Source organism: Anomalospiza imberbis, chromosome 8 (assembly GCF_031753505.1).
Source record: "Anomalospiza imberbis isolate Cuckoo-Finch-1a 21T00152 chromosome 8, ASM3175350v1, whole genome shotgun sequence".
NCBI lineage: Eukaryota > Metazoa > Chordata > Aves > Passeriformes > Viduidae > Anomalospiza > Anomalospiza imberbis.
In genome coordinates this window covers 16,620,021-16,635,394 of record NC_089688.1, presented here as the reverse complement: position 1 = coordinate 16,635,394, position 15,374 = coordinate 16,620,021, and the positions used below count along the sequence as shown (strand labels likewise).

At 45.6% G+C, this 15,374-nt stretch overlaps 1 long non-coding RNA gene across 1 annotated transcript; it reads right to left on the bottom strand.

Moving 5' to 3' along the window:
• Positions 1–832: 832 nt before the first annotated feature.
• Positions 833–4,642, bottom strand: LOC137478013 (uncharacterized). Its single transcript, XR_011001353.1, has 2 exons — positions 1,640–4,642; positions 833–1,190 (listed from the first exon to the last, which is right to left on the bottom strand). It is a non-coding gene; the product is annotated as an uncharacterized lncRNA (long non-coding RNA).
• Between the last annotated feature and the right edge of the window lie 10,732 nt (positions 4,643–15,374).

Below are 15,374 nucleotides of genomic sequence, written 5' to 3'. Positions count from 1 at the left end.
TGAGGCCAATCTTTGGGTAAGAAAATCCAACTCATGTGAAGCATGCAGAAATAAACCCAGGGGAAATACTGCTGTTTGTGTGATGGTTTGAGAAGGAACCTGAACCAGTGACTATGTCAGACCCAGGCAAGTCTGTGGCCTGTAGGGCTTCAGAATGAGATTCTTCAACTAATCTCTGCCAGCCTCTCCCATCGTCATCTCTGTCCCCAGCCCACAGGCCGCTCTCACTGCAGCAAAAATTACCTCACTGCTATCTTAATGTTTCTGCCTTTGCCCCAGAGACCTAAAAGGACATATTCAGGCAGGTACAGACTGGCGTTGAAGCAGAAGCTGAGGGAAATGAAGATGGTGAGAATCTTGGGACAACCCTCCACAGAATTTTACAGGCTCCAGGTTGCAAGCACTTATCCAGAGCTCAAATATCAAGCCTTTTAAAAGTGATTGACCATGTCCAGTCATGATTCTGAACAAATGAGTGGCTGGCCTCTGAAAGAGCCTAGACTTCTGTATCTCAGTACAGAATTTAGGCAACTAAATTAGGCAACTTTATGGTACTTAATTTGGATTATAAACCAGATCTTCCCAGACCAGTCACAACCCAATAACCTTGGAAGGCAGATCCTTCTGTGAGACAGGACAGGAGGAACCAGGTGCTCCATCCCATTCTTTTGATCCCCAGAACAGTTGCTAACAGAGGCTGATACTTTCCCACAGCAAAAAGGAGGACAGATACTGCCCCCCAGGATAGTATCTTACATATTATTCCCTCTCCAAAAGCCAGGATACCAAGCCATTGCCAATTTCAGCAGATGGACGAGTCAACCATGTGTAATTAATTTAATTCTGTATATATATATTCTTTTTTTCCACATCTGAACAATCTGATGACAGCTTTCACAACCAGCCCTGCAACCCATATCACCAGCATCCCAGCAGAAATACAGCCAAGGCTTTCTTCTATTCTCCCAGTAAGTGGATGGAGCACTGCTGTCCTTAGCAGTCAAGGTGAGGGTGGCTCAGGGGTTTTGAGCAGAAAGATCCTGTTGTTCTTTTGTTCAAGTTTATAACTGTTTGGGGCTGTGTAGGTTTTTTTTCCCTCTCTTCCGTCTCTTTCTGTTTCCTTTTTAATTCTTTTTAATGACTTTCCCAATGCAATCGGCAGAGGACCACGCAGAGACTGCTTCCCCCTGCTGAGAGGGAAACAAGAGTGAGGGAAAAGGGCACCAAGGGAACTGTTCACATCCTCTATTCATCTCTGCCAGCCTCTTTTCCCTGGTGACTAGCCCCACACAGCCCAGCTGTGTGGAGTTAGCATGGAACAAAACAGAACCTGAACAAGGAAAATCTCATCCAGCACCACAGGATCTGGCTGTGCCAGCCATGTGAAAGAAATACAGGGTATCTGACCCATAAGTGTGGCCCATATGGTCCTACCACAAGGGCAGCAGTGTGGGCTGAGGAGACGAAACATGCATTGTGGTTTCCATGAGTCCAGCAGAAGTCCCCCAGACAGGGAGAGTGGCTGGAGCCCACTGCTCAGCTACCAGGGAACACACATGGGAGCTGCAGCTTGGGAAACCTGCTGCTGGGAAGCCAATGAGCATAAAAGAAGCAAGTTTAGGACTCTTACAGTACTCACAAAGTTTCTAGTCCAGGCACTCCCAAGCAATGCCGTCCTTTGTTCCAGCAGCTCCCCCAGCTCCAGCCTGGGAACGAGCTCAGTAGAAGGCAGATGGTACTTCCTCCATCTGCTCCCTGGCACTTGGCTGCATATACATCAGGGAGCAGGGTGACTAGCTGGGCAGGCAGGACTGCAAGGTGGAAGCACTTTGCAAGGAAGCAAAGTTTGCTCCAGCTGGTTGCTTTTGGTGAGGACCTACCCCTTCTCCCACAGGCTCCATCTCAGCCTGCAGGGAGCATCTGACCTTGGCAAAGAGCCTCTGGGCTGCACTGTGCCTGGGACAGCTCTGGAAAAGCAGCTGCTGCCATAGCAGGCTCTCTGGATTGCCAGGCTGCTGCTAACGAGCCGTGCCCATTCCAGGGTTGCAGGGAGAGGGGGAGAGCTCTGAGCTGCCAGTGGCCTGGGCTGGAACACCAGGAGCTGGTGGCTGTTAAAAGCATTACGTGTTTACTGTACTACCTTTCTGCATGGGACACCTGTCCCATAGCATCCCTCCTCCAGGATGTGCAGGTTTAATCCTTAGTTGTTCCAGCACCAAAGAGGAGCTATGATCTCTGTTGCACATTATAACTGTTGTTTGATAATCAATTACCTTCCAATCAGGAAATTTCAAAGCATTTTTTATCCAATAGCTTGCTGCATTGCTTTCTCTTGGGGGAATACATAGCATATGCTATATGTTTTCAATTATTCTGGAGGTTTTCCATGGGGAAAAAGGAAAAACCTCAAAGTACAAATTCATTTGAAGTTCCTACTGCCCTGACAGCTTTCAGGCAGATGAAATGGATGGAGAGAAACTTATAAATAGAGGCTGGGAAAAGCAATGCAATGACCCAGGTACATTCCTGTTGAGACAGACACATCCAGCCCATCCCTATCTGAGGTATATTCTGCAGCACCTCCAGCCAAGATCCCAGCAGCTGTGTGGTGATCTCTGCTGGTGCTTCTATGCTCCATGAGTTAGCAAAGACTTTTACTACATCATCTCCCTCCATTCTGGCAATACTTGTTTCTTTCTGTTTGTTAGCAGGTGGGCACAGAAAATGGCTGTTTACCTGCTTCTTGATATCATTTATTTGTACACTGAGAAACCAAGCATTTTTGCACCCGTAGTCCTCTCTACTTTCACATAAACCAGTTTCTTAACCTTTCCTCACAGGCCGTGGTTTCCAGCTCTATGGCAGCCTTCAGCACTACACAAGACTCCACTGCAGCAGGCCAGAGAGCTGCTGGGACCTCTCGTGTCTCAGCAGTGACCCTGGCATTGATAAAATCAGACCCAAACATTTTCTTACTGCAAGGGTGTGACATTACTGACTCCCACTCAGACTGAGATCTGCCCTCCCCCTAGGCATTGCACTAGTTCCTCCATTCCTTAGTCACCCTGAGCCCTTGCATCTACTGATTATTACTCACCTAAATTTAGTTTATTTCTCCAGCACACCAGTTTAAATGTTTTGAGTAGCAACCTTGATTGCCAAAGGAATTGCAACCTTCTTCCAGTTTGCTACCTCTCTGGTTGTTTTTCATTTTATTGTCAAAATCTCTAAAATATTGTTCAGAAGCAGTTTCAGGCCAATTCCCTGCAAAAACTCCTCCCTTTCCATGCAATAACTATATCGTAGTTTAGAGCCACGTTGTGTCCAGACAGCAGTAACCAGCACAAGTGGGAACATCTCCTGTGCTGAGACCTGACATAACCACACCCCAAATGCAAAGGAGGCATTATAAGGGGAGCAGGCAGTGGAAAGAAAACTCTGGAAAATCAGAATATAAGTTCAGTCAAGAATGACTGATAGCTGGAAACTGGTCTTAAGCTCAAGCTGGGATAAAAATCTAGGGAAATCCCAGGGCTACACTTCCAGATGAAACACTTGTTGATAGCCATTCTCTTTCTGACCTAATGGGCTGGAAGAGAGGAACAGAAAATCTGAAACCATCAGCAGATTGCTTCCAGGTCTTGCTTTTCTCTTGCAATACACAGTATGTGTGGATGCCAAGCAGCAGCAGGGGAGAATCAGGGTGGTTAGATGATGTGCTTTCCTTCTGCTCTGGCATCCTACAGCAACTCATCCTGGTGAAAGAAACCAAGAAGGAAAAGATCTGAGGTTGATAAAAGAAGACAAAATAGAAATGGGATATAGGAAAATTTATATTTCTTGAAATAGTCTTGAATAAAAGTGTTCTTAACACTTGAAAAAGACACTGGCTTTATCAGAAGCTCTCTTCACAAAATCTTAATTAATAAATCACATTTTTCCTTTTTAGAAGTATTCATTTTTAGAAGTATTTCAGAGGAATCCTCCATAAAAGCAATTCAGGAACTGCCAGATGTACAGCAAGGAAGTACCTTGAAAAAAAATTCAAGTGCAGAAGCCTCTCTGCAAAGATAGTTACACAATTGGGTTGAAATAGCAGCACCAAAACAAAATGTAGAAGAGTATTTACAGCAAGTGACTATTTTCTGCTTACTGCAATATATTTATCAGTCAGTCTTTTCCTTGATATGTGATGCAATCTCCTGGTCTCCTGCAGGAGTTTTGGGGTTGCACATTGACAGACTGTCCTAGGTGCAGAGCCAAAACAATTACATCCAGGTGGACACTGCACAAACTCAGAGCTGCACAACCCCATGGGCCTGTCCAAATGAAGCAGAGACAATGGCAGTACGAATGTCCTGTGAACAAAGCAGCAGGGAGATCTGGCAGACACTGGGGCAGTGACATGCCGGCTGTTAGCCAGAGGGTCCATGAGCCTGGCAGCTCTGGTCTGTGCAGCACAACAGTGACCACTCACACCCACAGAAGTACTGAAGCCTTTGAGCCAGGACAAGGCTCTTAGCATAATTGTTGGTCTCAGTGCCCACGAGCAGAAAGTAACACCAAACCTTGAGTGTTCTTAGCAGTGCACCAGGGGACAGGCCAGCCAGGACTCTGCACAGCAACCTGCCGCTTCCAGGCACTCCAGACCCATCCTAAGCAAAAACATCCCACATCTTTGCTGTCCTTTCCATTGGAAATTCCTCTAGTGAGTAACTTCTGTTTTCAGCATGTCAAAGACCACCAGGCAGAATCAAGGTCAAGCTGAGAAGTCAACGCATTCCTTGGCATCTGGATTAACAAGACCTGTAGTGGGTACGACAGTGGCTGATCCACCAAAAGACATTTGTCCAACATTACACAGTCAGAGGCTGAAGGCCCATGGACAAGCTTAAATAAGCCTTGGGTCCATGGGTGGAGGTTGCAGGAGAGACTGCTCAGGCTAGTTAAGGCCTATAAATGTACAAAAAACGTTACCAAGGGTAAATACCTTTGCTGAACTTTACCAGGAATTCAGGTGAAACTCAAAAAGGACCAAGAAACCTGAGATTGTTTCTTTGCTTTCTAGTGTCAAGAGCTGGACCAACAGATATCCACCTTGGAAAGTATAGGGAACTTTCAGAAGCTGTGAAGTAATCACAAAAAAAGTAGCATTCTCCAAGATGCCTAAGTTTTGGGCACAGTCCCAAAAGTTACCTGTTCTTTGGTTTCCACAGCCTAGCAAATAGGCTGCTAACACTGACTTTAGGGGATGCTGTTGGAGTTACAGTTCCCCAATACTGCTTCAGAGAGAAATGAATGGTAACCCCATGTACCAAACTGGACCCATATGCCCTAGGAGGGATGGAAGTCTTGGTGATGCCACCTGCTCCATTCTGGTGGAAGGGCTGAGGCATAAGGAAAGCTGAGACAAACTGCAACAGTGAATTTGTGCTCCTGCCATGTCTCATTCCACCCAGGATATCCCCATTCCATGTTCCCTGAGAGATGGGTTGTCCACTGAAGTACCTTCATGCTGAAGGGATGGCAGCATGAACACAAACTTGGTCTCTCTTGTCACTTATTAAGACCAATGCATTCCTCAGAGTTATGTCCAGCTCTGGAGCAATATTCAGAGTCCCCCCTTTGCCGGTATGATTACAACTCTCTCCCTCAGGAGCCTAATGAAGCCCATATTGATCTTGGGAACACATCCCAGACTCAGCTGAAGGCCTCACTTTCAGCCCAGCATCACTTGATGGAGCAGGGCAGCTGTGGCCAAGAGTCAGGGCGCTGCACTGAGGTCAGCCGAGGTGAGGCAGGAACGGACACAGAGCTGGGCCCCCTCCCCTGCCGAGGTCTGCACATGTCTCTGCTCTCCTCCTGGCAGGACAGCACCCAGCGGTCAAGGTGCTCTCTTTCAATCCCTTTTCCCTGACCTCCATCCTCCTCCACAGCCACACGGCACTGGACACACCACCCTGCGCACGCCAGGGGCAGCGCAGGGTGGGATCTGTCCTGGCCCCCCGTCCCTCACTGTCCTGCTCCTGCAGCCAGGGAAGCCCGCTCCAGCCTGCCCGGTCATGGATCACCCGGGCCGGGGGCTGAGGCATGTCCCCCGAAGATAACTTCAGATGCATTCCAGCGAGCCTGGCAACCTCCCGCACACACAAATAAAAGGAAATGAGAAGCTTGGCAACAAAGAAACTGGCAGGGAAGCCACAGAGGCACACAGGAACGGGAAAAGAGATTAAACACAGGCTCAAGAGCCCCAGCGTGCTGAGCCTTCCTCTCTAAAGCCTCCCTTTAACTTTGATGGGGGGACACAGGAGTCTTCTTTTCACTTGAAAGGGCAAGAGGAGGGGCTGGATAAAAGAGGTCCAGCATTATCCGGAATTGAGAGCACAAGAACGCGCTACAAAGCTTAGAAAAAGAAAAAGTGCAGCACACAGTTTCCCTATATAATTTCCTTGGTGGAAACCAGGAGCTGAGATCTGAATCTGGCCAGAGAAGAGATCAAAGTGGAGATGTTACAGGAGGAAGTTTAATAATGCAAAGTAGTTTGCTGAATGCTCTTCCCAAGTTCTTGCCTTTTTTTCCTTTTTTCAGCAATACAATAACATGTATTTGAGGCCCTCCAATTTATAATTGCAGACACTGACTTATATTGATACTACCTGCTAAGAGTCCATCCCAATTTATTAGACCACATAACTGTATTTCTTTGTATTAGGATAACTCATAAACCTGCTGTGATGGTTAGACTTTTGTCTGGCAGTGGAACCATTTAAATCAATCCACTGCAATACTGTGACAGAATTCCCCTGCAGGTTGTACCCCAGAGTCTACAGTGTACTTTGACATCTGCATTAAGACCAAGGGAAAAGCCCTTGCTTTGTACTTCATGAGTTGTGTGGTTTCCTGTATGGAGTATATATGTTGTGGAGCTGACTGACCACAGATGTAACATCTACCTTGCTCTTCATATATCATTACACTCAGGCACTTAGCTGGATCTGGAGTGGGGAAGAAGACAACCCTTTCTATCAAATAGATAGAACCTCTGAGAAATTAAATGGGAAAAACACCTGCAAAAGCCCCACACAACCCCTTCCCTCTGGATGAGAAAGGACACACACTCTCTATGCAGTCACAGCAGTACAGGATAACAGGCAAAGTATTTGTGTCAGGCCTGAGAAGAGCCCAAAGCTGTTGTTTCTCCAGAGCTAAAGTCTGATTCCTTGGATAAGCTAGTTTCCTCTTCTGGAAAACATTGGGATGTCAAAGTATTGTTAGTAGAGAACCATCTCATTCCTTCCCGACACACACACACATCACACACTTGGAAAATGATCGTTTTTCTTATTCCTAAAACAATCACAGCTGGTAGAAACAAAATGTCAAGGGGATCTATGGGACCCAGAGGCCCTGTCCCACCTCTGAATGGTGGCTGTATAGACTACCCTGACCTGTGTCCCAGGACTCCAGGAGCTACTTTGGAGGATCTTCTCCCAAGCAGACACTATCTCCCACTGATACACAGTGGCCTCTGTTCAACAGCAGTCCAGCACCACGGGTGCTTGACATCCTCATACATGAACCACCTTAGTAGGTGGGCTGGGACAGCAGTGAGAAAATGGATCAGGATTGAGACAGAAAGCTCCACTGGGACTTGAATTCTGGGTATCTTCTCCACTCTCTGGGACTGTGAATCAGAACCAGCTCCAAGGAAGTGGGATCCCAGTGCACTGGGAAAAGAGTCCCATCCAATACACTTGCCCGGTGATAAAGTTCAAAGTCCTGGCCATTCTGCACCAGAGGAATGGAAGGCTGGTCAGATATTCATATATCCTCTTCTAAAGGTGGATAGCAGGTGCCTGTTCACACTCCTCACCACAATTGGTTCACACAACATGTCAGAGGTGCCATTCTTGCCAATGTGCTTGAGGTCTGTGTCCAAGCTTCTTCCGCTAAAAAGAAGGGAAAATGAAGCACAGAAAAGCAAGTTTTTTCCATGGGGTCTGCAGCATTAAACACCAGGTGAGAAATTTTCCTTTACAAGTTCATTCACAAAAAGTCAAGAAGTTCTGCTGGTTCTTTTAAATCCCTAAACTCTGAACAGACAGAGGATTTCCAAGTGAAAGGGATGGATTCCTAATTACATAAACACAGTAGTTCCTAAGACAGTCTTATGCTGGATCAATGGACAAAGATCATTTTCCAAAGTAGCCATATTTTGGAAAGTTCAAGCAGTGGGACAGTCTTTTAAAGACACTAGGAAGCAATCAGAGTAAAGCTGGGATATTTTGTCTATTTCAGCTACTGTATTTTTGTACCTGCACTGGTCCTGAATTTCCCCATCTGCAGATTTGAAAATAGGTTCCTGGGCTTTAGGCTTGGTCCTCAAGTCTGTTTTGCCCAGATCCCCATGGGAACTTTCATCCCCAGCGAGTGGATGCCAGTGACTGTCCATATTCGCACCATATTCCACCAGGACCCCTGTGCAGGGCTGAGTCCACCTTCATGTGGTCCCACCCTCCATACCTATGTTTACCTGTGTTCAGGAAACCTGAGCAGAGAGGTGGAAGCATAGGACAGAAAAGAGGAGGAGCTGGGCCTTACCTCTGGCTTAGATTTTCTACAAGCTGTAAGGACAGAGTTCCAAAATGCTCAGTTTTCCTTTCTGTGAAACAGATGAGCTATATTCTGAACCTCCTTTTTACCAAGGGGTAAAGCTTCCTTTTGCCAAGGGGTAATGCTTCCTCTCCCACCACCTCAGTCCCCATGGCATGCACCAGTAGCCAGAGAAGTTGAGAACTGCGACCACCTTGTTCATGGCTTCTGGCCCTCTTCACATCTTACTTAATCTGCAAAAATTCCTACCTAAAACTGAGCTCCCTGGCCTGGAAAAATGAGGCTATTGGAGCTGCCCTGGTGAGGCTGTGTGGCAGTACTGTGGCATCACATCTCTGTCCTCATAGGATGTGGGCTGCAAGCTGACTCCGCTTAGAGAGAACATTAACTACACCTCTTTATTATTGAGAAGAAATTTATTGGAAACATCCTTCCCTCTCTCCAGCTTCTCCTTTACCTTCGCAGAAAAGTAAACATTTAATTTTTTTTGTTGTTAATAGATTTAATGTTCATTTGTCGGTAGCCTAGGGGCAGGAACGCATGACATTTCAAATAATTGTTGTTTCGGGGGTATCCTCTGGAGGAAAATGCTGCAAAAGTGTGGAGAAGATTTAAGTAAATTACTGTGTCAGCTTCTATTTATTCCTTACATGATTGCCAGAGGCAGGGCTGCGAGATAACCATTAGACGCCCAGCCATAAAACAGGGAAGCAGAATTTCAAAAAGCCAGAGTGCCATTACTGGAAAGTTAGTGTGTAACATGTTAAATTATCCCCAAAGTAGGGGCATATAGGAGGGGGGAGCCACGTGTCTAAGAGTGAGAGAAAAGAAAAAGAGAAGAAGAGAAGAGACTGCGTAACTGCAGGGAAGGAGTTTCTCCATGAGGAAGGAGTGAAAGAGTAGACAGACAGATAGATAGATAGATAGATAGACAGATAGATAAGGAGGGGATGAAGACTCTGACAATTCCTAAGTCCAGCTCTAAATGCCTGCCATGGTGCCTAAGGACCTTTGGAGCAGGTGAAACCACTATTTTTCCAATAGCCAGAATAGGTTGCAGTCAAGGGAGGTGATTGTTTCCCTCTGCTCTTCACTGGTGCAGCCACACCTTGAATATTGTGGGCAGTATTGGTCACTGCAATATAAAATGGACATCTAGCTATTAGAAAGTGTCCAAAGGAAAGAAACAAAGCTGGTGAAGGGTCTTGAGGTGAAGCTGTATGAGGAGCAGCTGAGGTCACTTGGTCTGTTCAGCCGGGACAAGAGGAGACTGAGAGAAGACCTCACTGAAGTTACAACTTCCTCATGAGGGGAAGAGGAGGGGCAGACATTGATCTTTGCCTCAGGATCTTCTCCATGTCAGCAAGAGGGTGCCCAGCAGGTAACAGAAGCCCTGGAGAGGAGAATGTTGGAAATGTCTGGAGCATGCTGGGGCGAGCAGGCCGATATCCACACACTGGGGGCAATGCACAGGCATGGGGCTGAGGGGCTCTCTCCATTGATCTCTGCTCTGTGGTGACCAGTGTCAGGATCCAAGGTAATTGCCTGAAGCTGAGTCAGGGGAGATTTAGGTTGGACATTAGAAAACGGTTCTTCCCCCAGAGGGTGGTCAGGCACTGGAACAGCTCCCCAGGTAGGTGGTCATAGCACCAGCCCAACAGAGCTCAGGAAGTGCTTGGACAACACTCTCAAGTTCATGGTGTCACACTTGGGGTGTCCTGTGCAAGACCAAGAGTTGGACTTGATGGTCCTTTTGGGTCCCTTCCAGCTCAGCATATTCTGTGATTCCGTGACAGGTCCCTCTACCCAGAACAATCAGCTTCAAGCTTTCCCTTATCAGGTCCTTTTCACCTCCCTCCTCTCAGCTGTGGGACATTATATCACCTAAAGGACTGATGATGACCAGAGGCAGCCCTAGCTCTGCTCAAGACCATGAACACTGCTGCAAGATGATGCTCAGGCTAAATATTAAGCAAGACATGGAAACAAAAGGAAGAAAGTCTGTCTGGAAGGAATAGGGAATGCTCAGGTTCTGACACGGAAACTAACAGAAAAGGACTTGCCCCCCACACCTAACATTGCTTGTTGTGTCCATTTGTGCTGTTCTGGATAGATCCTGTTTGTCCTGCACAAGCTTCTTCATCAGCCTCCCTCCACTCCTGCTTATTACTCACACTCTACAGCTCAGCTCTGCCCTCTGACTCACTGCCCAGAAGCTGACGGCTCTCCTTTTCTTTCATTGTAATTTATTTACATCATGAAAAACAATTAAGTTCCAAAAAGTATTATTTATCCCAGGGATCTGGTTTTATCTCCCCAGAATCACTCTTCCTTTTTTTCCTGCCACTGCTTCATTTTTCCTCACTTTTTTGTCCAAGGAAATCTTGGCTGTGTGGGAGTTAAGGGGCTAACAAACTTTGAACTCAGGCCCTGTAGCCCCAGCCTCTGCAAGCCAATGTCTCTGCTCCCACCCTCTCACATATGAGGGTGGGAGTCCAACCACACACTCAACAATAAATAACCAGAGAGATCCTTTTTTCTTTTTTCTTTTTTTTTTTTTTTAATGACTCACAAGGAAGACTTGCTGGTTAAATCATTGCTAACTCTCAACCTCCTCAATATTTCTTTGCTAATAGACTTCAGGTTTAATTGAAGGATCTTCTCTGGACTCTGTCTAAGGCACCATTTTCTCTTTAACCCCACCGCTCACAGCCTCACAAAAGCCAATCCATTAAGGGTCTTCATTAGTTTGAGCACCAGCCAACCACCCAAGCGGCAAAGGTCAAACACAGTCACCTGTCACAACATGGCAGTAAAACTACTAATTGTATGGGAACAAATGAGATAAAAAGATGGTACTATTATGCTATTTGATTTATTTTGTTTCCAAAGAGTCATTTAAGACTAATTTACTTTGCAAGCTATAGAGTGGGCCTGTGTGGATACAGCTTCTTCTGTGGCCAGTGTGGGTATGTGCATGTGGACACGTGTGTCTCTTTCATGGATGTACACACACGTGTGCACATACAGGGGTCTGACATGCAAGTCTAGGGAACCATGAAGTCATGGTACCATAAAGCCTTACATTTAACCCTTCAGCAGGCAGAGCCCCACGTCACACCAAAACAGCTCTGCACACTGCAGTAGCAGCTCAATCACATCAGCCCTACTGCTGGCAGCTCTGTTGCCCAAACACCATTCCTCAACATTCCAAGTGCAATGGCAAAGGCCAAGGCAGCCAGCGCAGGATCCTGTTTTGGAAGGGCCCTTGCTTTGGAAACCGTTCCTTACCTTTTTGTGCACGGGAGGAGAAAATGTCCCACATGCCCTCTGGTGGACACGTGTCATGTAGCAGCTCGAGGATCCAAATGGGAAGCTGGAAGCGGCCATATTTGTAGACACAGAAAGAAGTCGTCTTTAAGGGGTGTTTAAAAGCTTGCTTTCTCTCCAGCTTGTCCTGGGAATCATGTTCCCAGTATATGTCTGTGATTGCCGACTGAAAAAATTTGGGCTTTCTGGGACACAAAAAACACAGCCCAGCCTCACCTCTGTTGTAGGTGCCAAAACAACATGGCCATCTTCACTACCAGTTCCCCATTACCAGACCAGGGTCTCATTTTTCCTGGAAGAAGACATAAATAGTACTTCTGGAATAAAGGCCTTGTTACTCAAACACAGGACTCAACCTCAGGCTGTGCAGCCACCCTTCAGCATAGCACACCAAACATCACCCAGGATCAGAACAAAAGTTTCTATGGCTTCTAGAGATACATAATGCTGATTACACCTTTGATATTGAATAGAAAATCACCAAGAATTCTCTAAGTAGAGATGAAACATTCAGGTACTTTTCAAAGAACTGATCTTTACATGCTCATGCATTAGGGACACTGCCTTGGCTACTTTGTGGTTCAGATCAACTGTTTCAGGGCAATGCAGGGAAGAAAGCAAGCTCTTACAACATCCAAATATGGGGAGACATGACCTCCTCAGAGGAATGAGATAGCTCCCACCTGTGCAACCAGCTGTGTGGTGTACTACATGTCCAGACTTGACGAGTACAGTTGGCAGAGCGGGAGTATTTCCATGAAGGCAGAATTTTAATTTCTGCTTTTCTTTGGAGGTTTTTGACCATTTCTGTTCATCAGAGAGTCATGTAGATCACCACAATTAATACATGCCATCCCTCTTCTGTTCTGGGTCTCTCAGAGTCCAGAGTTGGTCTTGTCCTATGTTTTTCTATTCCTGCTGGAAACAGGAGGGGCCTTGATCATACCTTTTTGTGCCTATGGTGAGCATTTACATTGGCCAATACTATCATTAGGGACCTGAACTGCATGTCAGCTGTGTTCTGCTCCCCCTGCTCCTCATCTTTTCTCTGTTTGTCCCCAGTCCCTTCCTCTTTGCTCTGGTCTCACCTCACAGCTCTCCCAGTGCTGAGATAGCCATACCAGACTTGCTTGTCTTCAGCAATCACCAACATGTTACAGAGGATCCCACCAGCCCAAACTCATCAGCCCCCAGCTAACAAAGGGCTCATTAGAAAGATAAGTTCCTTGAACCTGTATTTAGATACAGACATGGCCTATCATGAGTGAGAATCAGGCTCCACCAAGCTTTTGAGGCATCATCACAGCTACCAGCAGTGGAGCTGATTTCTGTGTAGAAGGGAAAATTAGAATTTTTTTGCTGGCAGTGGGTCATTTGCACCTTTTAAATGAATCCAACCAGCTCTAAATTTGCTCCAGAACTGGAAGAAGGGGAAGGGAGGAGGATGACAAGAGCATTAAAACTCTGCTCCCTTTTTTGTTATTGAAAGATTATATTTCAATTCACCTTTTCTTCCATCAAAATTTGAAAAATAATAAACCATACAGAGCTTCTTGAGACTTTTTCCTCCCATTCCCCAGATATTCCCATAACATGAGAGGGTAAGCAGCATTTAAGAGCTCCAGTGGAGGCCAAATTAGTTTTTCTGGCAAACAAATGCAGTCTCCTCCACTATGCACACACACACACACATCACTGCCTAAAGCATTAACAGATCCTGCCCAAAGCACAAAGCTAAGGAACCAAAAGGATGCAATGCCTTGTAGTGTTAAAGCCCCTAAATACACATTACATTATGTTATCAGCTTCAATTACACAATTTCAACTGTATTTTCAAGGAAATGGCTTCTTAATCTAGGGCTTAGGATGGTGTTTCCTTAATAACTGGCTCTGCCCTTATTTTATTTTCTCTTTGCTCACTTAGGTGCTAGGCACTGCACAAACATTTTCCTAAAGACTGTACCTTTCTTTCTCCTGTGGTGTTTTTTACTGGTGTTCATGATGAAAGTGGCCAACTGTCTTTCTGAGTTGAACCCACTTTATCTTCCAGAAATGGGATTTGTTTTTTCCATTCTAGAGACAAGAACTGAAGTACGCAGGAATTAAGGTCCAAAGGCATCTGATGCATTTTGGAAACCCTTTATGTGTTCAGTGCACTTAACTCCCTCTGCATGCTTCACAGCTTCCATTATATTCAGCAAGGACATTTGTGACTCAGAGCCACACCTCAAGACAAAGCAGGGGAAAGCACGACCCTAAAAATTAGTGAATTATTACTGGGGCAAAGTGACTCATCCAACAGCTCTTTGGAACTCCCCTTTCAATAACCATGCCATGAGCATTTCTTCACTGGACCCTGACTCACTGCAGGTTCAGTAAGTAAAGAGGCAAAGGCCCTACAGATAAATGTCTTTGCTCTGCTCCTGAGCACATCCAGGTTGAGAAGTGTAGAAGCTGGGAGTGTTATTTAAAATGCTTGTAACAAAAGACTTATCTATAAGGAATAAACAGATATGTCAGACAGAGGTAACCAGATCTTCACCACACTGATGCTAACCATAGTGGAAAAAAAAAAAACTGTTTTGCTTCTACTGCAACTGTTTTACTGGGGTGAAGGGAGGGTGTGGGGGGAAGAAGACATTCTTAGCTAGCTTTTCCAACACATATGAAAACTACATACTGTCTCTCCTCAAATTAAACCAAAAGAGAAAAGACTGGGCACCACACTGTCAAGAATAATTGGCTATGCAAACACAATTTAGGAAGCAGCAGATTTGCAGAAAAGTATCTTGGAGTGATGATGAATCACATCTATGAGTCAACTACATCAAGCTTTTCAGGGGAAAAAAAGCAGTCACCACACCGGGAATATGAACAGTAGTGTCCTTTGCCAGATATGTGAATTATTCTTCCCACTACAATCTATCCCAGAAAGGCCTCCTTAGGTGGGCTGCTTCTGTAAAGGGCAATCTAAGCAACATGTAAATTTACTCAGGACTCCAAGTCCTCAGAGTGGAGAACATATGATCAGACATCTGTTGAGATGAGATGGATGACTGAGAGAACAGCAATTGTTTAGTGGGAAGAAAAAGACTGAGGAGAGACATGGCAGCAGTTTACTAATAGGTGAAAGAGGGAAGGAATAATTTTTTTCCATGTCACTTACAGATACAAAGGGAAGTTATGGATTTAAACTGCAACGAAAAGAGATTTACTCTGGACATTGGCAAGAATGTTAGAGGAGTAAGTACTGCAATAGATTCGCCTGGAGAGAGGAGGATTACTTCACTGGAGGTTTCCAAGGATGGATTAGACAAACATCTGTCAGAATTGCTTACATAACTGTGATGTCTCCTTGGGAGCAAAGATATAGGCTAAAGATCTCCTAAATAAAGCTCAGCCCTTATAAAATTCCAGCACTTTGATCCAGA